The sequence below is a fragment of the Crinia signifera genome, chromosome 9, assembly GCF_055691185.1.
Source record: "Crinia signifera chromosome 9, ASM5569118v1, whole genome shotgun sequence".
NCBI classification, from domain to species: domain Eukaryota; kingdom Metazoa; phylum Chordata; class Amphibia; order Anura; family Myobatrachidae; genus Crinia; species Crinia signifera.
In genome coordinates this window covers 140617717-140645342 of record NC_139225.1, presented here as the reverse complement: position 1 = coordinate 140645342, position 27626 = coordinate 140617717, and positions in this window count along the sequence as shown.

Sequence of the window (27626 nt, the reverse complement as noted above, 5' to 3'; positions counted from 1 at the left end):
ACGGCAATGCCTCACATGTGACCAAAAAATACCAGTTGGGTGCATGGCAGGACTCAGAAGGGAAGGAGTGATTTTTGGATTTTGCAGCTCAGATTTTGGTGGAATGAATGGTGGGTGCTATGTTGCACCAATACAGTGGAACCCCCCCACAAGTCACCCCATTTTGCAAACTACACCCCTCAGGGAATTTATCTAGGGGTATAGTGTACATTTCAAACCCCCAGGGGTTTCACCAATTTTGATACAAGTGGGCAGTGAAAATGAAAAATTACATTTTTTTACACAAAAATGCAGTTCTGGCTCAAAATTTTTCATTTTCAGAAGGTATGAAGGAGACAAAGCACCCCAAAATCTGTGCCCCAATTTCTCCCGAGTACGGCAATGCCTCATGTGTGACCAAAAAGTGGCAGGACTCAGAAGGGAAGGAGTGATATTTGGATTTTGCAGCACAAATTCTGGTGGAATGATGGTGGGTGCTATGTCGCATTAGCAAGACCCCCAAAGCACCAATACAGTGGAACCCCCCCCACAAGTGACCCCATTTTGCAAACTACACCCCTCAGGGAATTCATCTAGGGGTATAGTGTACATTTCAAACCCCCAGGGGTTTCACCAATTTTGATACAAGTGGGCAGTGAAAATGAAAAATTACATTTTTTTACACAAAAATGCAGTTCTGGCTCAAAATTTTTCATTTTCAGAAGGTATGAAGGAGACAAAGCACCCCAAAATCTGTGCCCCAATTTCTCCCGAGTACGGCAATGCCTCATGTGTGACCAAAAAGTGGCAGGACTCAGAAGGGAAGGAGTGAAATTTGGATTTTGCAGCACAAATTCTGGTGGAATGATGGTGGGTGCTATGTCGCATTAGCAAGACCCCCAAAGCACCAATACAGTGGAACCCCCCCACAAGTGACCCCATTTTGCAAACTACACCCCTCAGGGAATTCATCTAGGGGTATAGTGTACATTTCAAACCCCCAGGGGTTTCACCAATTTTGATACAAGTGGGCAGTGAAAATGAAAAATTACATTTTTTTACACAAAAATGCAGTTCTGGCTCAAAATTTTTCATTTTCAGAAGGTATGAAGGAGAAAAAGCACCCCAAAATCTATGCCCCAATTTCTCCCGAGTACGGCAATGCCTCACATGTGACCAAAAAATACCAGTTGGGTGCATGGCAGGACTCAGAAGGGAAGGAGTGATTTTTGGATTTTGCGGCTCAGATTCTGGTGGAATGAATGGTGGGTGCTATGTGGCATTAGCAAGACCCCCGAAGCACGGTTAAATTATGAACCTAATAATCCATAGATGTGTGGTATATTTTAAAACACTCCTTTATACATAGGCCGGGTTTGTCGGGGCAAGTGTCACACTGGAAAATAGTTTGCTTTCTTATTCCCTTTTTATAGCAAACTTTGCACCTTTTTTGTGTCCTGCCCTTTTTTCCAGTGGAGGGGATTTCATCAGGAAAATGCTGCCCTGGTACAATACGGGGGCCAGTACTAGAAGTACTGGGGCCCTCTGCCTGCTGGTTCCCAAATATTAGGCCCTTTATGACTTCCTCTTGAAAGTGCATAAATGTCCCCCTCTGGTCGGTAGAACGGAATAGCACGTAAGCGTTATACAGTGCCATCTGGATGATATACACGGCCAGCTACTTGTACCAGATTTTTGTTTTCCACAGGGCACTGTACGGCTTCAGTACCTGATCTGAAAGATCCACTCCGCCCATGTACCTATTGTAATCCAGGATACAATTAGGTTTTGAGGTGTGGGTACTGGTACCTCGTACAGGGACGGAGGTGGTACTGTCTCCGTGAATTGTTGTCAGTATAAGGACATCCCTCTTGTCCTTATATTTGACCAACAACATATTTTCGGTGCATATTCCCCTGCTTTCACCCCTTCTCATTACTTGGGCAATGTGCGTTTTTGGGAGGCCTCTTTGGTTCTTGCGCACAGTACCGCAAGCTGCTGTACCTCTTGAACCAAGGGCCTTAAACAGGGGGATGCTAGTGTAAAAGTTATCCACATAGAGGTGATAACCTTTATCCAGGAAGGGGTGCACTAAATCCCAGACAATTTTTCCACTAACACCTACGAGGGAGGGGGGGCATTCTGGCGGTTCAATTCTTGAATCCTTCCCTTCATATACCCTAAACCTGTGAGTGTACCCTGAGGTGCTTTCACACATCTTATACATTTTTATGCCATACCTTGCCCTCTTACTGGGAAGGTACTGGCGGAATTTAACCCTTCCTTTAAAATGTATAAGGGACTCGTCTATGCAAATGAATTTATCTGGGATGTACATGTCTTCAAATTTGGCACTGAAATGATCAATGACCGGCCTGACTTTGAATAGCCGGTCAAAGGTGGGATCATCTCTGGGTGGGCACTGTGCATTATCGTTGTAATGCAAAAATTTAAGGATCGTCTCAAATCGAGCCCGGGGCATGGCCATACGGTAAAATGGGGTGCTGTACAGAACATCTGTACTCCAATATTGCCTAATTTCTGGCTTTTTTACTATGCCCATATGAAACACCAGACCCCAAAACGTCATCATCTCTACTGCATCTACAGGGGTCCACCTAGCAAATGATGACGTGGGGTTTTGAGCAATAAACTGCTGGGCATATAAATTAGTTTGGTCCACCATTAAATTTATAAAATCATCAGAGAAAAATAATTTGAAAAAGTCAATTTCTCTGAGACCTGTGGAATCAAATTGGATTCCTGGCATGGCCAAAAACTCAGGAACCTGGGGCTCAAAATTGTCTGGTGGTGGGGTCCATACGAGATCAATTATTGGGGGGGGGGTCTCAGCTGCTCTACGGGGGCGTCTTTGAGGGGGTCCCTCATCACCAGAGGAGAAATAGGTGCTTAAGACGAATCCTTCAAATTCCCCGCTTGCCTCACTGGCTGTGTCAGAGTCAGAGGCAAGCATGGCATATGCCTCCTCCGCTGAATACATTCTTCTGGATGACTGGGATGACATTTGGGATGACATTTGGGATGCCATTTTTATTTTTGTGTTACTGGTAGTGAAATGTTTCAACACGTGTATAGTGTAGGGGGGGGTACAAACTTTATTTCAACCCGGGGGGTATGTAGTGTGTAGTGTGTATGTAGTGCAGAAAAAAAAAATACTTTATACAAAAAAAAAAAAAATTGAAGGGGTTAAAAAAAAAAAAATTGAAGGGGTTAAAAAAATAAATTGAAGGGGTTAAAAAAAAAAAAAAAAAAAAGGTCCTGCGCCAAAAATTGAGCACAGATGTTGGTCAGTAACGTCCGTCACTGAACAGCGCTCAAAGGCAACAGGAATTTGATCAAAAAAAAAAAAAAAAATAGATCAACCCTGTGCCGAAAAAGCTGATCAGTGATGTACGTCACTGATCAGCGCACAGTGGCCACAGGACACCCACAAAATCACAGTGTGTGTAAAAAAAAAATAAAAAAAAGACCCCACAGCACCCACAAAAAAAAAAAAGGTGATCAGTGATGCGACACTGATTACCAGTGAGGGGCAGCAGGTGCACAACCTTTGGTGCAACTGACAGTGCATCTGGCAGAAACTGACAGGTATATATAAAAAAAAAAAACCTCTGCACCCCCAAAAAGTTGCTGATCACCTCAGATATAGTGATCAGCACAAAAGGCGGGGGCAGCAGACACAAAATTTAGCACTCTCTATCACTCTCTGTCACTATCTCTCTCTATCTCTCTATCTCTCACTATCTATCACTCTATGACACTGCAGCAGCAGCAGTGACAGGTATATATATATATAAAAAAAAACCTGCGCCCCCAAAAAGTTGCTGATCAGTTAATTTATACTGATCAGCACAAAAGGGGGGGCAGCAGTCAGTTATATAAAAAATATATAGCACAATCTGTCACTATCTCTATCTCTCTCTCTCTATCTTTCTCTATCTCTCTCTATCTCTCTATCTATAACTATCACACTGCAGCAGCACAAAATATAGCACTCTCTGTCACTAGGCCTCTCTATCTCTCTCTATCTCTCTCTCTCTATCTCTCTCTATCTCTCTCTATCTCTCTCTATCTCTCTATCTATAACTATATCACACTGCAGCAGCACAAAATATAGCACTCTCTGACACTATCTCTCTCTATCTCTATCTCTCTATCTCTCTCTATCTAACGCTATTACACTGCAGCAGCACAAGTTCACAACACAGGAAGTCACAAGTAACAGGATCCAGGAAGCATCCAGCACACTACAAGCAGGATCCAGGAAGCATCCAGCACACTACAAGCAGTGATCAGGCAAGGTATTTGCAAGGATCAGGTAAGTATTTGGCAAGGTTCAGGTCAGTATACTGCGGCAGCTAGGCACGGTGACCGCACTGCACGCAATTCCAGACCGGAATGGCGTCTGCAGTGCAGTCACCGTTAGTTTAAATCCCCCTCCTTGGCTGTGATTGGTCCGTCGGTCCGACGAACCAATCACGGCCTTTGGGGGCGGGCGGGGTGAGGTGGGGTGACACCAGTGTCACCCTTACACCCCGCGGTGATTGGTGCTGTACTTTACAGCACCAATCACCTCCGATCCCGTGTCACCGGCGAACGTTATTCGCCGGTGACACAGGAAAACGCTGTGAATGGCTGTTCACACTGAACAGCCAATCACAGCGATCGCCGACGGGGGGGCGGCATCGCAGCCCCCCCTGGGCATGCACGGACATGTCTGCTGTCAGGGACAGCAGACATGTTGAAACTGTCACCGCGTCTATAGACGCGGTGACAGTTACAAGCCATGACGTACATTTCCCGACGTAAATGTACGTCAATTGTCGGGAAGGGGTTAAAATATCAGAACATACTATACAACAAGGGATTAGCTACTATAAACATAGGTTGAACTAGATGGACGCAAGTCTTTATTCAGCCTCACCTACTATGTAACTATGGGGTTTATTCTAGTTCATTCTTTCTGACAAAATCCTTCTTAGATGGACAAAACCATGTGCACTGCAGGGGGGCAGATGTAGCATGTGCAGAGAGAATTAGATTTGGGTGAGTTATTTTGTTTCTGTGCAGGGAAAATACTGACTGCATGATTTTACACTTCAATATAGATCTCACTTTGAAGAAAAACCCCACCCAAATCTAATTCTCTCTGCACAAGTTACATCTGCCCCACCCGCAGTGCACATGGTTTTGTCCATCTAAGAAGGATTTTGTCAGAAAGAATGGACTAGAATAACCCCCTATGTAACTATGTAAGAGAGAGTTATATTTGTGTGAGTTATTTTGTTTCTGTGCAGGATAAATACTGGATGCTTTATTCTTACACTGCAATTTAGATTTCAGCTTGAACACACCCAACTCAAATCTAACTCTCTCTGCACGTTACATCTGCCCCACCTAGAGTGCAGCATGGTTTTTTGGGAACAAATTTTCCTGAATTAGACCCATGATGTAATTTAGACTGAAAAATAATGTAATAAAAACATTATTACCTACTGACGTATACACCTTTAGGCATGATCGTATGAGATTGTATCATAATGTACGAATGTATTAGCTGTCAATCAGTGTGACTTCACTTGTTGTACAGTCTACATATTTACACTATGTATGTCTGTGCTGACCAGCCTGGGGCTGATTTCACTATCTACAGTAGGGTGACCTCTCACTTGAATGTTTCCCTGTTTTAGTCTAAATAGGTTTAGGCTTTCTGCAAAAGGGGCTGGCCGAACATTTTGTATGGCGCAGTAAGTAAATTTATATCTACACTTTTCTTCCATTAATTTAAATGGTCCATTCATTTCAGTACAATTTTCTATTTTCTAAATGATAGATTATACATATTCTTTATACTGCAGAGGTCGAAAGGTGCCGTGTAAATTGGTTAAGAAATAGTGTTTTTAAAGCATACAGTAGTTTATTAAAATGTTGCAGCATAAGAGCACATATAAGGGTAAATGTAATAAGGTGCGATTTTGTTTTTTAACATAAAAAATCACACTGAATCGCAAATACTAAATGTTCAAAAATCACACATGTAATAGATGTGCGATTTTTTAGAACCAGCTAGAAATTCATTGTGATTTCTGATGATTTTTTTTTGTAGTGTTAATACTAGGGTTCCCCTGAATTTTCAAAACCAGTACTGGGCCCTTGGACCGGTCCTAGTAGCAAAAATATATGGGGGACAAAAGGTGTAGGGATGCCCTGTATTTTGGAACCAGCACTGTGCTTCAACAATTATCAGTGTAATGCCATAGCCAGGGGACACTTTTTTATAATAGCTACCCAGTCCGTCACATTAACCAGTGACTGGTCAGCCCTGTCTGGGGTCACTGGGGTAGTGGGGACCCCCTTCAATAAAAGGGGCCCTGGCCATGGCTGAAAGCTAGGACTATCCTCTGCATTGCTGAGTGGTGGGTGCCAGGTTAGCAGATTTGTGTAAAATATTTTTTTTTTTAATCAATAGCATTAAGTTCTGCTGTGGTACTAAATGTCCCAGAAAGCCTCCCCCGCATAAAGGGACTAGGAGAACCACAAGTATCTGCATGCAGAGCATTAAAGGGCCTGCTGGACTTGTAGTAGGGATCCTTCAATTAAGTTTGCAGTCAGGTTGATTTGCCTGTTCCCACCATAGGAGCCCATGTTAAACTCTCACCATGGTTGTCCATAGTGAGAACCACCATAGGAGCCCATGTTAAACACTTTACATGGTCATCTATGGAGACACAAACAGCCTATCAGGCGCGGATCACCTGTTGAGCTCGGCCCTGATAGGCTGAGGGGAGTCTCATTCACTGACTTCTTTGGGATTCCCTTAATTCTCGGATGGCTCCTCAATTAGTAGGGTTTCAGTTACTTGATTTTTATTTTAACCCTTTAACCCTGTATTGCATACATTGACCAAAGAGGACCGATCAACACTGCAGAAGGTGAGTATACTTTTTTTTACAAGTCTATACTGGATTCTACTGGGACAGGAGGACCAAACTCTGTGTCAAGATAGATGAGTATATGTATGTATACATTAATTAATTTATGCATGTATGTGACTGTACATGTATGTTATTAAAGTTTTAGTTTGTAGGGTGTATGTGTATTGATGTTAGTATTGGTCCTGCTGTCAAACTACAGGTCACAGCAGGCCCTTTAATGCCACACATGCAGGGACTTGTGGTTCTCCAAGTCCCTGTATGAGGGGGAGTCTTGCTAGGTCTTTTAGTTTCACAGCAGAACCCATTATTTTAATTTGACAGAAATCTATCAACCTGGCTGACCAGTCACTGGGTAATGTGACAGCATCCCCCGGATGTAGCATTACACTGATGACTGTTGGAGTTCAATGCTGGTTCCAAAATACAGGGGACTCATACTCTTTATGCCCCCTGCATTTTTGGAATCAGGACCGGTGCTGTTTTTTGTTTTTTTTTACTTTTACACACTTTTACAGAGAGAAGCATGCACAGATCTAGCTGATCTTTGCATGCTTCTGTCAAGCTCACCTGACAAAAGCAGGTCTATTTTTGGTGATTTTTTTATAATGTTAGGAGTGCAACCTATTTCCTTTGCAATTTGTATCCTTTTCAATAGGAAAACATCTGGATGTGATTTTTGATGTGCGATTTTTTGGTCACAGCCAAACATGCCATTTGAACCACTAATCCCACTCTTTTACATTTATCCCATAGTGTCGGATTTGCAAGCGACAAGTTTCTGCGTCATGCCCAAATACTATAGCCAGTCTGTACATGACAGTCTCACCCGGTGGGGACTGGAGTGATACTGTGACAGTGGTTATTGACTTTACTGCAGCTTGTTGAATACTGAAAGGTGGACATAACCCCTTATTAGAGCACAAAGGGGTTATGCCCTTAATGACATTAAAATATTGTGTATAAATATTGTAAAGCGTCTACTACTAACACAGTCCGGCACCGACGGACTGGGTCACCAAATCGGCCTTGGCATTTGTTCTCGCACATGCTACATCTCATGGCTTGCAGGAGAGAGGGGAATAGTGGCATGTGATGCCCCACTCTCTCCTGGACCACAGTGGTGCACAGATAGAACCGCCAGACTCGCCGTAAGTCCAGCGGCTCTCTATGTGCGCTGATCAAGAGGCTGAGCCTCCATCTTGCATGAAGAAAAGGACCTACCTGGCCATCGGCCCCTCTGGCATTTGGCAGAAGTGCCAGATGGCCAGTCCGTCCCTCCAGTCAAGCAGCTACTACAATATCATGCGGCTAAAGCAGACACGCTTTGCCTCCAAAGTATAGAAGAAGCAAACTATTAATCTCATACTTTCCCACTTTCCTGGAATGGCGGGGAGGCTCTTGAAACATAAGTAGCACTCCCGACCACCTGTAAAAAAAAAAAACAAGTCTCCTGGAATTGCTCTCCATACTACCAGACCCCCACACTCATTTTCTATGCATAGGTGGGTGGGGTGATGACATGAGCGATGCGGGCTGTATTGCATCATGGGAGTTTCAACACTAATCAAGGTTTCTGCGATATTTGGACATTTGCATATTTTCCCACGGCCGCTACCTAGAAATTTCCAGCTGTGAATGCAGGAAGTCTAGGAGCCTAGTACATTCTAAGCCTTCGATAGAGGTAAAGCACCTACCAATCTGCTCCTAACTGTCATGTTATAGGCTTTGTTTAAAAAATAACAGGAGCTGGTTGGTTGATTGGTACGTTATCTTCACATTATCTGTCTCTCTACCCAAAGTGGATAATGATGTACAGCAGGGGTAGGGAACCTTTTTGTGCCAAGGGCGAATTGTATGGGGAAAAAATCCTTTGGGGGCCATATGTAAAATGTCTCTTACAAATTGTCCTGCTGCAGCCGGCCCACGCTTCGGTGGCTGCCGCTGAATATGACTGACAGTCTCCGGCTGCTGTTGATTATGAGGAATCTCGCGAGAACTACAGACCTCTCGCGATAATTCCCCTGTACTTGACTCCCGGCAAAAGCCGCCAGGCGGGTGGGCGGGCCACTCAGACCTGCTACGGGGGCCGTATCCGGCCCGCGGGCCATAGGCGCCCCACCACTGTACAGTATAAACATCATCTACATCTCTCTATTCTATTTTACTTTTGAGAAGTATTCCCTATGGGCTATTTCACACGCTTCAGCTCCTGCCGGGCGGCGAAAAACTGTGCCGCACACCGTAGTTAATAATGGAAACAAATGTGTCCATTCACATGGGACAGCCACGGCCCGACCGCAAGGTTGCAGCCGGATCCCACCACAGGAAGGGATGGCTGCCAGGCTGTGGCCATCCCCACCATTGTAAACTGCTGTGTGCGGCACGGCTTCCTGGCCGTGCGGGGTTTCTCCGCCCGGCAGGAGCCGGAGCGCGTGAAATAGCCCTATCATTGTTAAATCAAGGCCAGTTGTATCCTGTTGATATTTTCCTCTATTCAAATATTTATGTTTAAAATATTTATTGTATACAAAACACTGTAGTTCTATTATCCACATGTCTGTATATAACACCTGTAGGTCTGTTTTTATATCACAGTTTTCTATTTTTATTTTAGTTTTTGTAAAGTCAGCTTAACTTGTTTATTCAGTTTACAGAGTATACATTGATTTGTATCCCAGCAACACATCAGTTTACACAATCCCTGTCTCATACTGTACGTAGTTCTACTTTCTCTGTGTCTTGACGTTAGCTGCATGTCATTAGCAGACTCATCGCTGGCAGCTACCTCATAGCAGGTGTGGCAATGTCATTGTTACGTATAAGGAGAGAGGAATATATAACATGCGTCATATTTCAAATATTTACAATTGTATTATAGCACAGAGCTGTGACTGCAGTTATACAGTTATTTATTATATGAATCATTCCAATCACCAATGTCTTTTTTAAATTATAAAGGGGAAAACAATTAAAGGTGATTTCCAATCATTTAGATAATAAACGAAAATCAAGATTATGGAAAAAAAAAAACTAGACTTGGAGCCAGCATTAAAAAGCTAAATAGCAACAAATCAATAAATAAATAATCATCTTGGTCTTTTTTATCAAACATAATACCAAAAAAAATGCAGGGCATTAAAGTATCTGCCCTATTTACGTATTTTATTTTTCCTAAATTGTGGCCGATGTGGGTCGTATGTATTCGTACCCGGCATCGGCCATATTCGTATTTCTTATTAACTTGCCCCATGGTTTCCATTTTGCACTTTTGATACAGTATTTCTTTAAATGTTTTATTATATCTTTTAAGAATGGAAATTTACATTTTGCTAAAGCAAAAGCACATATAGGGTTTAAAAATGAATTGTCTTGACAATCCTTCATGCAAGAAATATTGGAACCTACAGTATGTTTGTTTGTACAGTAACGCAGTTATCTGACGTAGATGTACTATACAGTAAATTCCTTCACAAGTGACTCAAATCTGAGCCCTAACTGGTTTATTTTTCAGTAAAAAAAAAAAAGACATTTCCTTATTCAAAATATTAAATTTATTGTGCATATTCAGTATGTTCTATGATTCGTATTCATTATTTTTTACTTCTAGTGTGTTATTTGCATTGTACACTTTCTATGTGAAATGTACTGTAGATCTATTTCAGTAATTATGATCTTGCTTCTACAGTATGTCATAAATGATCAGCTTTAGGGCAGACCCTGTTAATTCCTGTTTGAGAAAATATGCTATGTAAAAATATATGAGCAATACTACTACTACTACTACTACTACTACTAATAAGGTACTTGTGTAGTTTCACGGCGCCAGAATGGCACCGTGCTACTTCCGGGTTCTACGCTCGCCACAAACTATGTTAAAAAAAGTAACTTAACTCCATGCCAACATGGATAGTTCATACCCCCACTATCCATGTTGGCATGGAGTTGATTTTAAATAGCGTGGCGAGCGTAGCGAGCCACCGAGCGTGCAGCGTGGGCGAGGGAAGCGAGACCCGCAATGGGACTCAGACGCACGGCGCCATACTGGACTACACAAGTACCCCTAATAATAATAATAATAATAACAACAATACTACTACTAATAAATAATAATAATAATAATAATAACAACAATACTACTACTAATAACTAATAATAATAATAATAATAATAATAGTAACAACAACAATAATAATAATAATAATAATAATAATAATAATAATAATAATACTAATACTAATAATAATAATAATAATAATAATATTGCATTATTATTATTATTATTATTATTATTATTAATATTATTATTATGATTATTAATTTTCAGTTTTGTTTAATTTATGAACACAATTAATTAGTGTTTAATTGTCATTTGTTTTGTATATTATTGTAGTGAAATATGAGGTACTCTTTACCTAGGATGGCGCCAGCGATTGGAATCGCGGGCGTCGGGGGTAAAATCGTGGTCATCGCGGGCATCGCGGGTAAATCGCGGGTACATAAAAATCTGCTGCCCGCGATGACCGCGATTTTCCCATAGGGAACAATGTTAGAAAGGCTGATTGACCGCGATTTTCATGTAAAATGCCTCAATGCCCGCGATTTGGCCATAGGAATCAATGTTAAATGGGCTACAGAGCCCAAATAGGCACAATTAACCCTTAAATGTCCCCCCAAATTTTTAACGCCACCCCACGATCCACGCCAACCCGAAGCGTGGCGAGCGCAGCGAGCCCGCGAGGGGCGTCGGTACGCGTCCTCCGACCTTTTCATGCCCTACTATCCACGTCGGCGTGGAGTTGAGAATAGAATAGTGTGGCGAGCGCAGCGAGCCACCGAGCCTGAAGCGTGGCGAGCGCAGCGAGCCCCGCGAGGGGGCGCGGATACCTTCACAGGTAAACGCGTCCCTTCGCGGACTTCACAGGTGTCCGCGTGGCCACGGACACCTGTGAAGCCCGCGAGGGGACGCGTTTACCTGTGAAGGTATCCGCGTCCCCTCGCGGGGCTCGCTGCGCTCGCCACGCTTCGGGCTCGGTGGCTCGCTGCGCTCGCCACACTATTCTATTCTCAACTCCACGCCGACGTGGATAGTAGGGCATGAAAAGGTCGGAGGACGCGTACCGCCGCCCCTCGCGGGCTCGCTGCGCTCGCCACGCTTCGGGTTGGCGTGGATCGTGGGGTGGCGTTAAAAATTTGGGGGGACATTTAAGGGTTAATTGTGCCTATTTGGGCTCTGTAGCCCATTTAACATTGATTCCTATGGCCAAATCGCGGGCATTGAGGCATTTTACATGAAAATCGCGTCGGTCGGGCCATTTAACATTGATTCCTATGGGAAATCGGGTGCATCGCGCCGTGGGCATCGCGGGTAGATTTATGGCCGGCCGCGACGCGACCGACGCGATTTCCATGTTTAACATGGGTTTCAATGGGAAATCGTGGGCATTGCGTCGGTCGCGTCGCGGCCAGACATAAATGTACCCGCGATCACCACGACGGGCGCCCTTCTAGGTAAAGAGTACCAAATATGATTATGTATTATTATGCAGCTAATATGACACCAGTGGTGGGTAATGCTGATTATTATAAATGTCATCCAATAAGTTTTTATTACATAATTATATACTGTATATGCTTTATATATACATATGACATTATGGGGGAAATTTACTAATCTGGGAGTTGCTACGTGCAACCAATCAGACTCTATCCATTATGTTCTAGAAGGAGCTAAATAAATAAGAAGTAGATTCTGATTGCCCATAGCATCATCCCATGTGAAATAGAACTTCCAACAAAGTACAATTTCCCCTATATTTTTTTTAGCAATTAATGTTTTTAATTGTACAGTGTAATATAATACCAAATAGTGTAAATATATTGCTTTCAGATTGTTTTATTTTTATATTGTCGATCATATTTCATCAATCATTAAATTAAACGTAAAAGATAATCCAAAATACAAATCATTTTTTATTTTTTATATAACACCTGCTAGTCTATACTGTTTCTATTTCTATAAGATTATCACCTTGACGTGAGCTGTGCAAGTTATGCTGCTCTCCCATTGCCTAAACGTTTAAGACCCGGTATTTTGAAACGGTATTTAAAACGGGTCTGGATCACTAAAACCCCTTTCACATTGCATGTTGTAAATTGTATATTACTGATTAATTACTGTTTTTGTACCTTTCACATTGAATCCATTTTGAAAGGTACAAAAACAGTAACTCACCAGTAATATACCACCCATTCCCTGGTACCTGGCCTGCGCCCCCCCTCCTCTGGTACTAGGCAGTGGGTACCCCTACCCCCCCCATCCCTGGTACCTGGTAGCTGGTACCCCCGATCCCCCCCTCCCCATGTACCTGGCAGCTGGTACCCTTGCTCCCCCCTCCCCTGGTACCTGGTACCCCAGCTCCCCCTCGTCCCCTGATACCTGGTAGCTGGTACCCCTGACCCCCCCTCCCCTGGTACCTGGCAGCTGGTACCCTTGCTCCCCCCCTCCCCTGGTACCTGGCAGCTGGTACCCTTGCTCCCCCCTCCCCTGGTACCTGGCAGCATGCGTGGATCCTGGCAGCGTGTATTGATGCCGGGCAGTGCACTGCAATACTGTGTGTGGGCACAGGGCTAGGTAGGCATAGTAGACCAGCGGGCGTGCCAGAGCCAGGGTTGCTAGTCGGCATGTGCCTGGCTGATGCATGAAAGGAGGAGGCTGCAGCAGGTGCAGTTTGTAGCGGGGGCACTGGGGATCCGAGCAGCGCGGTCTGTGCTCAGGAGGCAGCGGGTCCATTAGGAGAATGTGAAGTCAGCGGCGGATGCGAGGATCCTGCTGAGTATGCGAACTAGCTAGTTGTGGGGGTACCAGCTGCCAGGTACCAGGGGAGGGGGGAGCGGGGGTACCTGCTGCCAGGTACCAGGGGAGGGGGGGAGCGGGGGAAATGGTTTTGGACATTTTCCTACTGCTGCAAAATGATGTGTAGCCTTGCACATCCATACATACAGCGTGCACATTAATTCCCAAGATGGGAAATCACTCTAGCGGGGCAATGTCTTAACTGAATGCTGGCTGCTGGGAATTCACGGCTGTGTGTTCAGGTATCAATCCGGACCTATGTGGGTTATTCTGGTTCACTCGCAAAGGCACAATCACTCTCTAATGGACAGAACCATATGCACTGCAGGTGGGGCTGATGTAACATGTGCAGAGAGAGTTAGATTTGGATGTTTTATTGTTTCTGTGCAGGGTAAATACTGGCTGCTTTATTTTTATGCTGCAATATAGATATCAGTTTGAAGTACAAACCCCACTCAAATCTAACTCTCTCTGCACATGTTACATCTGCCCCAACTGCAATGCATATGGTTTTGTCCATTAGAGAATAATTGTGCCTTTGCGAGTCAACCAGAATAACCCCCATGCTATCACCCTCCACCATATGCATGTTAGATGTGGTCGGAATGGGGCACATTTTTCAGTAAACATACCCTTGCCTTTTTAATACTGCATGTACTATATAACTCTCCATCCACCCCTTAGTGCCAGGGCTCCAAGAATTTTTTTTTTTTATCCCTATAACTTTAAATAAACACCAAAATGCATAAAGTAAATGTAAGTAAACAAGATTATGACTATACCACACTCTATATGGCGACCAACCCACTTTTGTTTTACGTAATTCTAAGAAATGTTGCTTTACCTAAATTGTGCATTCAGTACCTGTTTTTTTTGCTAATCTTTAATCTTCCTAAACGTCATGTCTGATGTACTGATAATTTTTTTTAGCACATCCTAGTGAGAGAATACACTCCCCTTTCTCTGTTCCATGTGCTGTACCCTGGGCACACCTAAAATGTTTGCCTCTAAGCTATATGTTACTTTTTTTAGTAACTCAGTACTGTACTGTGATTGAAATGACATATTTCTATGATGTGTCACGTTCCCAGGTCCTAGTGATGTGATTGTGTAAAACAATTGAAATAACTGATCAACATTAACAAAAAGAACAAAGGGTGAGTAATGGCACACGTTGTCACTACTCCAACAAACTTCAACATAAAAACCCCTGTTACAAATTTTCACCAGTTCTTTACTTCTGCATCTTGGCCGCTGCTTTTGGGAGGTTTTATAACTGTTATTGAAGGACATTAGTACAATATAACATGGGGACATCAAGGATCTTGGCCAGATTTGGGCTTCTCATAGTTCTGTTCCTTGGCAATACAGGTAAGTCATGGAGATATAATTAATAGAATATGCAAAAATAAAATAAAAATATTTTATTATTATTATTATTATTATTATTATTATTATTATTATTTAAATTAAATTATTATTATTAAATAAATTTATCATTTATTTAATAGAAACCCTAAATATCTCAGAAAGGTTTACACTGTAATTACTCAGAGAAGGTAAACATGTCTGTAGAGCTATCACTGTGTGTTTATCCATTTACTATTCACCATGTAAAGAATAGAACTGTGTTCTTCATCTGGAGTAGAGAGACGCCTGGTTTACCATAAATAATGCAGGTACAATGTGATAAATAATAATAATAAGTGTGTGTAGTGCTCACAGCGGGTTCTAGTTTATATAGTTTTCTAAAACGTCCTTTTATTGGGAAATAATTTTATTTGTATACAGTATACTGTATATTATGAAAGATAATCATAAGAAAGATATTATGAAGACATTGAGTTATCATTTATTATTATTATTATTATTATTATTATTATTATTATTATTATTATTATTATTGGTACTTATGTATTATCTGTGCTCCCATGTTAAATGCACCCCATTTTTTCATACTCCTACTATCCAACTACGCATGGAGTTGATTTTATATAGTGTGGCGAGCTCAGCGAGCCACCGTTCCCGAAGCGTGGCGAGCGCAGCGAGCCCCGCAAGGGGACGCGGTCTCATAAGAAAAACGGGAGCCCAGATATTACATAAGTACCTTATTCTTCTTCTTCTTCTTCTTCTTCTTCTTCTTCTTCTTCTTCTTCTTCTTCTTCTTCTTATTAATAATAATAATAAGAAGAACAATAATAATAATAGTAATAATAATAATAATAATAATAATAATATTAATAATAATAATAATAATAATTTTTGAGTTAAGGTATTCTTTATTGCCATTTTATGATAAAGCAACAGCCAAAATACAGTAAATAATAATGTAAAAAAAATAATATGTATGTGCATGTGTACATATACAGTATATATATATATATATATATATATATATATATATATATATATATATTTATATACATATATATATATATATATATATATATATATATATATATATATATATATATAGCATATTATAAAATTCTAATTATATAATAATAACTATGACAAATAGAATATATTAGAATTAATACATATCAACAATATATACACAAGTGAGTCTATATTCTTACCTAGTGGTAGAAGTAAAGTAATTGTCATAAATATATTAATTTCATACTTGTGCGTACACACGGTGAGATTTCACTTTTTATTTGACCCCTGTTCGATCTGTGTCTGGATCTGGGTCTGTGTCTGGATCTGAGTTGGTTACAGTGTTCACGTTAGATTTTGACTACGTAGTACAGATTTTTTCTGCCAAGACTATTTTTCTGTTCGATTTACACTACACTGGAGCGCGCATTGGGATCGAATCTGCATTAAATGTAGAAAAAGCATTAGATGGATATTTGATTTTCTATTCAATTTAGTTTCGACTTTGCTTCCATAAGCAAATTGAATAGAAATATTGTGCATACAGTATCTCACCGTGTGTACTCTCTATTCGTGTTACATATTAATTTCTTTCATTATATTATTGTAACAATCTGCTCTTATAAATTTTTATAAACCTAGATAGTATTTTGCATTATGGGTAATAAAATGTTATCCCTCCAAATTGGTTGATTAATAGGCAGCTTGCTACAATTTTTTATTTATTTACAGTTTCTTATATAACGCAGCAGATTCAATCTGATTGGTTGAAATGTGTTCTGCCTCCACTTGTCCAATTGAAACTTTAATGAGCACTTTCATTTCTATTTTACTGTATGAGTAGAATGTTTGAACTTAAATAATAATATACTATTATACATTATAAATATAATAGGTTGTTAGAATCACAAAGAGAGATTTTGGGAGAGTTTTCCCAATTATTTAAAGCGGCAATCATTTACACTGCAAAACCAGGTTAATTTTGCCATGTAAATGATTGCCACTTTAAAGAAATGGCAAAACTCTCCCAAAATCTCTTACTTTCTAATTCTCACACCCTATTACATTTGCCCGATTGTTAGAAAGGTATATACTATATGTATGTGTAGTCTGATTCATTTATACCATAACTAAACATTATAAAAGCAATTCTGTCAGAATTGTAATATCTGAACTGATCTCTAGCCAACCTCTTCCATATAAGAATGAATAAATATAATAATAAAAAATAAAATAAAAATAAAAACAAACTTGTACCTTACTTTAAGGAACAACAAACCCATAAGGACTTATTTAATATTTTTATACTTAAGTGACACTAAACCACAAAGCCAGACACTTATTTTTACTGTCTAATTTGCAAAAAATACCATGTACTACATTCCAGCTTGAAGAGTGATAAAGTGCAGGGAGATAAACTACCAACCGACCAATTCCTAATAGTCATTTTTCAAAAACATCTCATTTAGGAGCTGATAGGATATTACTGTATCTCTCTCCAGTGGTTCTGAAACGCTGTCACAGGTCACGTTTTCCATATAATCTGGCAGGTGCACTGTGTGTCACCAAATTTATCACATTTTAAAAATCCACAGGTGACCTAGAAAACTTTAACAGTGTGGGGGTCTCAGGGTTGAGAACCTGTGGTTTATTAACCTGCGGTTTATTAACCTGCTGATTGGGTGGTGGTATAACCACCAACCAATAAGCTCCTGACAGTTTACAGCAGGCATGTCCACACGGTGGCCCTCCAGCTGTTGTGAAACTACACATCCCAGCATGCATTGCCATAGTTTTAGCATTTCCTAATAGCAAAACTGTGGCAAGACATGATTGGACTTGTAGTTTCGCAACAGCTGGAAGGCCATAGTTTGGACATGCTTTTTTTACAGGCTGTTTAAAAAAATGTCAGGAGCTGATTGATTGGTTGGTACTTTACTTCTCTCCAATGTACTGTTTGGCTTTGCAAGCTCTAATGCATATGCCACTATGGGCCTGATTCAGAACTGCATGCTAAGCCGCATCCTTTCGCTGCTTAGCGAGCGAGTAAACGCCGCCCACTGGGTGTGCAAACGTCTGTCCCCCCCCACCACTGGAATGTCCGTGCATGCATGCCAGTGGATGTGTGTGCTTACACATCCATTCACCTGCTGCCAAACGGGTGAAAAATCAGAAGATGGTCGCCAACCATCAAATAATTTTTTTTACCCTTTCGCAGATAAAAGTCAATGTAGACTGACTTTTATATGACTAGGACATGAGCGAATTTTGGGAGGGCGTTGTAGTCACCTCTGTAGTAATGTAGCACCTACTGGTCACAAATATATAACAAATAAATGATGTGACTAGGGGGCCGATTAGGAGAACTCAGTTCCACCGGAATTCAACCCCAACCCCGATGGTTGGGGTTTGTGAATGCGCATTTCTGCACATGTGCAAATCCCGGCAGCAAACACTCCCCAGGCCGTTTGCTGCAGGGAGGGAGAGCCGGGAGCGGACGGCTTTATGCTGCTGCTTAGTGTTAAGTAATAAATCAGACCTTATAAGTAGAGAAATCTTGTACATACTAGCAACAAAAAAGTTGAATCTGATTTCATGCCTTAAAATAAATTCTCATTTCATCGTGGAATAGTTATTTCGGAGCACATGGAAAAGGGTAGAGAGTTTTGGTTGGATCTTTTGCACTTAGAATGAGGCTGGTGTACAGTTGCCGATGTGGAAGAGAAAACAATGGGCGGAGCAACATGCTACTTGATGCTGAACAGATCCTGGCATTGGTCATACGTAAACTCATATTAGCATAAGGTAGTAAATCAGGCTTCTCCAACTACACACAAGTACCGCAACAAATCAGCACCCGTCTCAAGACTTTAAATGCTCATAGGGAGTTCATTGTGTCATATAAAGAGAGGTATACTTGAGTCAACGTAATGTCATTAATTAAACCAAAGATAAATGGACACAACAAACTTTTAAATACATTTTAAGTAAAAGAAAAAAATGAATAAATATTATGTTAAATAAGCTTAGGTAAAAAAATGTTTCCACTGATTTCAGTAATGATTCACTCGGATCTATTTCAAATCCGAAAAAAAAAATATCAAGCAACATACAGTATATATTTTTATTGCAATCAGCTGATTTCTCTGTGTGTTTAGAAATGTTTTCCAGTAACTGTAAATTAAAGCGTAGTCCATCTACTTGAATAATGAGACATTTTATGTATGCTTCCTCTAGTGATCAGTAATTCTGCCACAACCCAAAACTCAGAATCGACTACAACATACGTTACCACCATCAGTTCAATAACATCTCTACCTGTTACTAGCCAAACAACATATGAAACAAGTACAATATCTGCAGGATCCTTCAATTCAATCATATCCTCTACTGCTGGATCTACTAGTGACTCTACCAATAGTCAAGAAACCACTGTGTCAACAGTAACCACATCAGCTGAACCAACATCTAGTACAGCATCCACAAGTACCAGTTCCACTACAACACCTAGTGCATCTCTTCCTGTTACTAGTCAATCTACCACTGAAACAAGTACAATGCCGACCACTGTTGGATCCTCCACTTCAACAATACCATCTACTGCTGGATCTACTAGTGACTCTACCAATAGTCTAGCAACCACTGTGTCAACAGCAACCACCTCAACTGAACCAACATCTAGTACTACACCCACAAGTTCCAGTTCCACTACAATATCTACTGCATCTCTTCCTGTTACTAGTCAATCTATCACTGAAACAAGTACAATGACGACCACTGTTGGATCCTCCACTTCAACAATATCCTCTACTGCTGGAACTACTAGTGACTCTACAAATAGTCAAGCAACCACTGTGTCAACAGCAACCACCTCAACTGAACCAACATCTAGTACAACACCCACAAGTACCAGTTCCACTACAACACCTAGTACATCTCTTCCTGTTACTACTCAATCTACCTCTGAAACAAGTACAATGCCGACCACTGTTGGATCCTCCACTTCAATAATATCCTCTACTGCTGGAACTACTAGTGACTCTACCAATAGTCAAGCAACCACTGTGTCAACAGCAACCACCTCAACTGAATCAACAGCTAGTGCAACACCCACAACTACCAGTTTCACTACAACACCTAGTACATCTCCTCCTGTTACTAGTCAATCTACCTCTGAAACAAGTACAATGCCGACCACTGTTGGATCCTCCACTTCAACAATATCCTCTACTGCTGGAACTACTAGTGACTCTACCAATAGTCAAGCAACCACTGTGTCAACAGCAACCACCTCAACTGAACCAACATCTAGTACAACACCCACAAGTACCAGTTCCACTACAACACCTAGTACATCTCTTCCTGTTACTACTCAATCTACCTCTGAAACAAGTACAATGCCGACCACTGTTGGATCCTCCACTTCAATAATATCCTCTACTGCTGGAACTACTATTGACTCTACCAATAGTCAAGCAACCACTGTGTCAACAGCAACCACCTCAACTGAATCAACAGCTAGTGCAACACCCACAAGTACCAGTTTCACTACAACACCTAGTACATCTCCTCCTGTTACTAGTCAATCTACCTCTGAAACAAGTACAATGCCGACCACTGTTGGATCCTCCACTTCAACAATATCCTCTACTGCTGGAACTACTAGTGACTCTACCAATAGTCAAGCAACCACTGTGTCAACAGCAACCACCTCAACTGAACCAACATCTAGTACAACACCCACAAGTACCAGTTCCACTACAACACCTAGTACATCTCTTCCTGTTACTACTCAATCTACCTCTGAAACAAGTACAATGCCGACCACTGTTGGATCCTCCACTTCAATAATATCCTCTACTGCTGGAACTACTAGTGACTCTACCAATAGTCAAGCAACCACTGTGTCAACAGCAACCACCTCAACTGAATCAACAGCTAGTGCAACACCCACAAGTACCAGTTTCACTACAACACCTAGTACATCTCCTCCTGTTACTAGTCAATCTACCTCTGAAACAAGTACAATGCCGACCACTGTTGGATCCTCCACTTCAACAATATCCTCTACTGCTGGAACTACTAGTGACTCTACCAATAGTCAAGCAACCCCTGTGTCAATAGCAACCACCTCAACTGAACCAACATCTAGTACAGCACCCACAAGTACCAGTTCCACTACAACACCTAGTGCATCTCTTCCTGTTACTAGTCAATCTACCTCTGAAACAAGTACAATGCCGACCACTATTGGATCCTCCACTTCAACAATATCCTATACTGCTGGAACTACTAGTGACTCTACCAATAGTCAAGCAACCACTGTGTCAACAGCAACCACCTCAACTGAACCAACATCTAGTACAACACCCACAAGTACCAGTTCCACTACAACACCTAGTACATCTCTTCCTGTTACTACTCAATCTACCTCTGAAACAAGTACAATGCCGACCACTGTTGGATCCTCCACTTCAATAATATCCTCTACTGCTGGAACTACTATTGACTCTACCAATAGTCAAGCAACCACTGTGTCAACAGCAACCACCTCAACTGAATCAACAGCTAGTGCAACACCCACAAGTACCAGTTTCACTACAACACCTAGTACATCTCCTCCTGTTACTAGTCAATATACCTCTGAAACAAGTACAATGCCGACCACTGTTGGATCCTCCACTTCAACAATATCCTCTACTGCTGGAACTACTAGTGACTCTACCAATAGTCAAGCAACCACTGTGTCAACAGCAACCACCTCAACTGAACCAACATCTAGTACAACACCCACAAGTACCAGTTCCACTACAACACCTAGTACATCTCTTCCTGTTACTACTCAATCTACCTCTGAAACAAGTACAATGCCGACCACTGTTGGATCCTCCACTTCAATAATATCCTCTACTGCTGGAACTACTAGTGACTCTACCAATAGTCAAGCAACCACTGTGTCAACAGCAACCACCTCAACTGAATCAACAGCTAGTGCAACACCCACAAGTACCAGTTTCACTACAACACCTAGTACATCTCCTCCTGTTACTAGTCAATCTACCTCTGAAACAAGTACAATGCCGACCACTGTTGGATCCTCCACTTCAACAATATCCTCTACTGCTGGAACTACTAGTGACTCTACCAATAGTCAAGCAACCCCTGTGTCAACAGCAACCACCTCAACTGAACCAACATCTAGTACAGCACCCACAAGTACCAGTTCCACTACAACACCTAGTGCATCTCTTCCTGTTACTAGTCAATCTACCTCTGAAACAAGTACAATGCCGACCACTATTGGATCCTCCACTTCAACAATACCATCTACTGCTGGAACTACTAGTAACTCTACCAATAGTCAAGCAACCACTGTGTCAACAGCAACCACCTCAACTGAACCAACATCTAGTACACCACCCACAAGTACCAGTTCCACTACAACATCTACTGCATCTCTTCCTGTTACTAGTCAATCTTTCACTGAAACAAGTACAATGACGACCACTGTTGGATCCTCCACTTCAACAATATCCTCCACTGCTGGAACTACTAGTGACTCTACCAATAGTCAAGCAACCACTGTGTCAGCAGCAACCACCTCAACTGAACCAACATCTAGTACACCACCCACAAGTACCAGTTCCACTACAACATCTACTGCATCTCTTCCTGTTACTAGTCAATCTACCACTGAAACAAGTACAATGACGACCACTGTTGGATCCTCCACTTCAACAATATCCTCTACTACTGGAACTACTAGTGACTCTACCAATAGTCAAGCAACCACTGTGTCAACAGCAACAACCTCAACTGAACCAACATCTAGTACTACACCCACAAGTTCCAGTTCCACTACAATACCTAGTACATCTCTTCCTGTTTCTAGTCAATCTACCTCTGAAACAAGTACAATGCCGACCACTGTTGTATCCTCCACTTCAACAATATCCTCTACTGCTGGAACTACTAGTGACTCTACCTATAGTCAAGCAACCACTGTGTCAACAGCAACCACCTCAACTGAACCAACATCTAGTACAACACCCACAAGTACCAGTTCCACTACAACACCTAGTACATCTCTTCCTGTTACTAGTCAATCTACATCTGAAACAAGTACAATGCCGACCACTGTTGGATCCTCCACTTCAACAATATCCTCTACTGCTGGAACTACTAGTGACTCTACCAATAGTCAAGCAACCACTGTGTCAACAGCAACCACCTCAACTGAACCAACATCTAGTACAGCACCCACAAGTACCAGTTCCACTACAACATCTACTGCATCTCTTCCTGTTACTAGTCAATCTACCACTGATACAAGTACAATGACGACCACTGTTGGATTCTCCACTTCAACAATATCCTCTACTGCTGGAACTACTAGTGACTCTACCAATAGTCAAGCAACCACTGTGTCAACAGCAACCACCTCAACTGAACCAACATCAAGTACAACACCCACAAGTACCAGTTCCATTACAACACTTAGTGCATCTCTTCCTTATACTAGTCAATCTACTTCTGAAACAAGTACAATGCCGACCACTGTTGGTTCCTTCACTTCAACAATATCCTCTACAGCTGGATCTACTAATGACTCCACCAATAGTCTAGCAACCACTGTGTCAACAGCAACCAACTCAACTGAACCAACATCTAGTACTACACCCACAAGTTCCAGTTCCACTACAACACCTAGTGCATCTCTTCCTGTTACTAGTCAATCTACCTCTGAAACAAGTACAATGCTGACCACTGTCGGATCCTCCACTTCAACAATATCCTCTACTGCTGGAACTACTAGTGACTCTACCAACAGTCAAGCAACCACTGTGTCAACAGTAACCACCTCAATTGAACCAACATCTAGTACAACACCCACAAGTACCAGTTCCACTACAACATCTAGTGCATCTCTTCCTGTTACTAGTCTATCTACCTCTGAAACAAGTACAATGCCGACCACTGTTGGATCCTCCACTTCAACAATATCCTCTACTGCTGGAACTACTAGTGACTCTACCAATAGTCAAGCAACCACTGTGTCAACAGCAACCACCTCAACTGAACCAACATCTAGTTCAACACCCACAGGTACCAGTTCCACTACAACATCTACTGCATCTCTTCCTTATACTAGTCAATCTACTTCTGAAACAAGTACAATGCCGACCACTGTTGGTTCCTCCACTTCAACATTATCCTCTACAGCTGGATCTACTAGTGACTCTACCAATAGTCTAGCAACCACTGTGTCAACAGCAACCACCTCAACTGAACCAACATCTAGTACTACACCCACAAGTTCCAGTTCCATTACAACACCTAGTACATCTCTTCCTGTTACTAGTCAATCTACATCTGAAACAAGTACAAAGCCAACCACTGTTGTATCCTCCACTTCAACAATATCATCTACTGCTGGAACTACTAGTGACTCTACCAATAGTCTAGCAACCACTGTGTCAACAGCAACCACCTCAACTGAACCAACATCTAGTACTACACCCACAAGTTCCAGTTCCACTACAATACCTAGTACATCTCTTCCTGTTTCTAGTCAATCTACCTCTGAAACAAGTACAATGCCGACCACTGTTGTATCCTCCACTTCAACAATATCCTCTACTGCTGGAACTACTAGTGACTCTACCAATAGTCAAGCAACCACTGTGTCAACAGCAACCACCTCAACTGAACCAACATCTAGTTCAACACCCACAGGAACCAGTTCCACTACAACACCTAGTGCATCTCTTCCTGTTACTAGTCAATCTACCTCTGAAACAAGTACAATGCTGACCACTGTCGGATCCTCCACTTCAACAATATCCTCTACTGCTGGAACTACTAGTGACTCTACCAACAGTCAAGCAACCACTGTGTCAACAGCAACCACCTCAATTGAACCAACATCTAGTACAACACCCACAAGTACCAGTTCCACTACAACATCTAGTGCATCTCTTCCTGTTACTAGTCAATCTACCTCTGAAACAAGTACAATGCCGACCACTGTTGGATCCTCCACTTCAACAATATCCTCTACTGCTGGAACTACTAGTGACTCTACCAATAGTCAAGCAACCACTGTGTCAACAGCAACCACCTCAACTGAACCAAAATCTAGTACAACACCCACAAGTACCAGTTCCACTGCTACAACACCTCGTACATCTCTTCCTGTTACTAGTAATTCTACCTCTGAATCAAGTACAATGCCGACCACTGTTGGATCCTCCACTTCAATAAAATCCTCTACTGCTGGATCTATTAGTGACTCTACCAATAATCAAGCGACCACTGTATCAACAGCAACCACCTCAACTGAACTAACATCTAGTACAACACCCACTAGTTCCAGTTCCACCACAACACCTAGTACATCTCTTCCTGTTACTAGTCAATCTACATCTGAAACAAGTACAATTACGACCACTGTTAGATCCTCCACTTCAACAATATCCTCTACTGCTGGATCTACTAGTGACTCTACCAATAGTCAAGCAACCACTGTGTCAACAGCAACCACCTCAACTGAACCAACATCTGATACAACACCCACAAGTACCAGTTCCACTACAACATCTAGTGCATCTCTTCCTGTTACTAGTCAATCTACCTCTGAAAAAAGTACAATGCCGACCACTGTTGGATCCTCCACTTCAACAAAATCCTCTACTGCTGGATCTACTACTGACTCTACCAATAGTCAAGTGACCACTGTGTCAACAGCAACCACCTCAACTGAACTAACATCTAGTACAACACCCACAAGTTCCAGTTCCACCACAACACCTCGTACATCTCTTCCTGTTACTAGTCAATCTACCTCTGAAACAAGTAAAATGCCAACCACTGTTGGATCCTCCACTTCAATAATATCCTCTACTGCTGGATCTACTAGTGAGTCTACAAATAGTCAAACAGCCAATGTGTCTACAGCAACCACCTCAACTGATCCAACATCTAGTTCAACACCCACTACTTCTTCTAGTTCCACTACTTTATCAAAACCAAGTTCATCTTTTTCTATTACAGGTCAATCTTCTTCTCAAACAAATACAACAATAAATGCTACTGTAGGTTCCACCACATCCCCTTCAGCTGGATCTATTTTTAGTGAATCAACAATTTATAATGCAATCACTTTTTCAACAGCAACTACCTCAACTGAATCACCATCTAGTATAAAACCCACTGGTAGTAGTTCCATTACTTTGTCAACACCCAGTATTTCTGTAACTGGTAGTGATCAGTCTACCTCTCAATCAAACACAATACCTACTATTGTAGGATCCTCTAATGTATTTAATACCTCCTCTACTGGATCTACTACTGGTGACTCTCCAAATAGTCAAGCAACCAATATGTCAATTGCAACCACTGCAACTGAATCACCACCTAGCACAACAACCACAAGTACTTTTTCTACTACTTTACCATTGTCCAGTATCACTGTATCAGTTACTAATGCATCAACAACAACATCCATTACTTCCCAAACTAATACATCAACGCCTTCTACTATTGGATCAACTGCTTCAATGATATCACATATGGCTGGATCTATTACTAGTGCTTTTATAAATAGCCAAGCAACCAGTGGATCATCAGCACCAACTGGAAGCATCAGTTCTAATACCACTGGTTCCACTGTGACTGGTGCCACAGAGATTACAACCACAACAGGGTCCACTACTGCAAGTCCTGATGGCATCACAAATAATACCATCTCCACTACAGCATCCACAGCTATTGGAAGCATTAGTTCTAATACCACTGGTTCCACTGTGACTGGTGTCGCAGTTAATACAACCACAACAGGGTCCACTACTGCAAGTCCTGGTGGCATCGCCAATAAAACCCTGTCTACTACAGAATCCACAGCTATTGGAAGCATTAGTTCTAATACCACTGGTTCCACTGTGACTGGTGCCACAGAGATTACAACCTCAACAGGGTCCACTACTGCAAGTCCTGGTGGCATCACAAATAATACCATCTCTACTACAGCACCCACAGCTATTGGAAGCATCAGTTCTTATACCACGGGATCCACTGTGACTGGTGTTGCAGTTAATACAACCACAACAGGGTCCACTACTGCGAGTCCTGGTGGTATCACGAATAATACCTTCTCTACTACAGCATCCACAGTTATTGGAAGCATTAGTTCTAATACCAATGGTTCCACTGTGACTGGTGTTGCAGTTAATACAACCACAACAGGGTCCACTACTGCAAGTCCTGGTGGCATCACCAATAATACCCTCCCTACTACAGCATCCACCGTGACTGGGACCACATTGAATTCTACCTCATCGGGGTCCTCTACTGTAAATTCTGGTAGCTCTAATAATACCATCACGACTACCAAATCCACTGTCCCCAGCACAAATAACAACAACACCACCACGAATAAGAATATAGGTGCTACTGTAGGA